Source organism: Echinococcus granulosus, assembly GCF_000524195.1.
Source record: "Echinococcus granulosus chromosome Unknown EG_S00143, whole genome shotgun sequence".
NCBI lineage: Eukaryota > Metazoa > Platyhelminthes > Cestoda > Cyclophyllidea > Taeniidae > Echinococcus > Echinococcus granulosus.
In genome coordinates, this window is record NW_020170523.1 from 168,666 (window position 1) to 169,619 (window position 954).

Consider the following 954-nt stretch of genomic DNA (forward strand, 5'->3'; position numbering starts at 1 on the left):
TGGCGATCAAATGGCTAATTTCCAAAGCCGACTCTTAAATGGCGAATGCAAAATCCTTAAAATCTGAAAGATTCGCACGCGACCTAAATATTTGAAAGGTAATTGTCAGTTGGAAAGTAGGATTTGTACACCGATTATTTTGTTTAAGACGCTTACTTAGAAATCACGGCTAGAAGCCAATATATAGGCCTTGCATGATTCACATTGTAATGTTCGGTTAGTTGTCGTCGCAGCTATTTGATAAGATTTTGTTTTATTAGCCTTAATTAAAACCATTTTTCCCATTACTGTGTTTCAGGTTACTTTGAATTGCTCTCTGATGCACTATCGGGAGATAATTCCCGACAGCAATTTTAAGAGCAATTATGTGTTACCAATAATTTGTAGACAACACACCGTTTATTGCTATAGCTAAAAAGTTACGAAGTGGCATTGTTTTGACAAGCACTTAAAATTGCAGGTAGTGGCGATTTAGGTCATCTCATTGCACTTTGATCTGCAACTCAGCCTAATCTGCAGAATTTTAATTTTTTTGCATTTTAAGTCCGTAGTAGGGGTGTGGGTGCCTGTAAAACCTGCATTTTATTGCGGCTTCTAAATTAAGCTTCGATGTACATATTTTTGCATCCCATTCTATTCCATAAACAGACCAGAGTAGTCTTCCGTCAAGTAGATTCGGAGCATTGGATTTTGCAGTGGATCGTGCAGCACCGCTTCAAGAACTTACGAGCGACAAAGAACACCGAGTAGGTGTGATGTCAACACTACTGGGAAACCGACACTTACCTTTTCTAGTCTTCTGTCTCCACCGACGCCTACCCGCCCGACTCTGTGTTCCCTATTTACAAGTGCCTTAACTGTTAGTAGGTAAAACAATCATTTCTATGTATATGCTATATTGCTATTGCGAACTTCACCTCTTTGCAACCATGTCTTTCGTGGTTCATACGACTC